The sequence below is a fragment of the Nannospalax galili genome, unplaced genomic scaffold, assembly GCF_000622305.1.
Source record: "Nannospalax galili isolate Female #2095 unplaced genomic scaffold, S.galili_v1.0 scaffold453, whole genome shotgun sequence".
Classification (NCBI taxonomy): Eukaryota; Metazoa; Chordata; class Mammalia; order Rodentia; family Spalacidae; genus Nannospalax; species Nannospalax galili.
The window spans coordinates 1,732,557-1,733,635 of record NW_008334081.1 but is presented as its reverse complement, the minus strand read 5'-3'; positions in this window follow the sequence as shown (position 1 = coordinate 1,733,635).

Below are 1,079 nucleotides of genomic sequence, written 5' to 3'. Positions count from 1 at the left end.
GCGGCGGCACCACCTGTGGGGGCGGGGGCGGGGCGGGGGGGCGGTTTGCAGCCGAGGCAGGGCTTCCCCCGCCGGACGTGACATCACGCCCTCCTCGGGCCAATCAGGGGCCTCCCCGCCCCCAGCCGAAATCTGCACCCCTCTCTTCTCCATCCTTCGCTCTGCCCGTCTGGTTCCCTCGGCACCAGGTCCGGAGCCTTCGGAACGCTCCTCCGTTCCGTGGGCTCCCCGCTCACCTGCACACCCCACCCCCAACAGCTCCTAGGGCCCCAGGCCCCTTCTGGTCGCTTCTGCGACGTTCCAGTAGTTGCCTGACATATCTGAGGAAGAGGATGGGGGGAGGGGGGGGCTGTACGCGGGAATCTGGCCAGGAAAGTAGCCTTCACCCGCTCCAGGTCCTTCCCGGAGGCAGCGGGTGGCTTAATCGTTGCTCATTGTCAGCGGTGTATCGGGCCCCCATCGTGACCCTCTAGGTGCTTTAGAGACTAAACCAATGGGGCAGAGGCAGGTCTGTGGCCTTGGGTGCTGGAGAGTGGAGGGTGACTTAAGGGTTACGGTGAGGAGAGTGCAGGAATCACACCGGGCAGCCTTTAGCTGCAGAGCAGAGCTGCATGGAGGGTCCGGAAGGGAGGCTCGGTGCCTGGCACCCCACCTGAGCGCTCGCGGTGCTGTGTCCAGGCAAGGCTGGTGCTGGTCCCTCCTCCGAGTACCTCTCTCCGGTGGGCAGATGCCCAGAGGCCATCTGAGACCACACAGTGAACCCAAGTACCTCATCTGGAAATGGCAACAGAGAACTAAAATCTAAGATGCGGCAGAGTGCAGAACCCTTGGGCTCTTCCCAGTCAGGGCCTATGGATTGTGGTAACACTCAGTCCTTCGTGCCTCAGGCTTGTCTGGGCTGAGATGGAGGAGAAAAGTGCCTTCCCCAGAGGGGTTCCTAAGCGGTTGGCCCAGCAACCTCAGGGGTTCATGGTTTCCTGCCCTCCTTCACCCGGGCATCCAGTCACTGCTTGAGTGACAGCCAGTGGGCACCCAATCTAAGGAAGGGGATCTGTCCTCTTCCCCTGCACTGCAACACC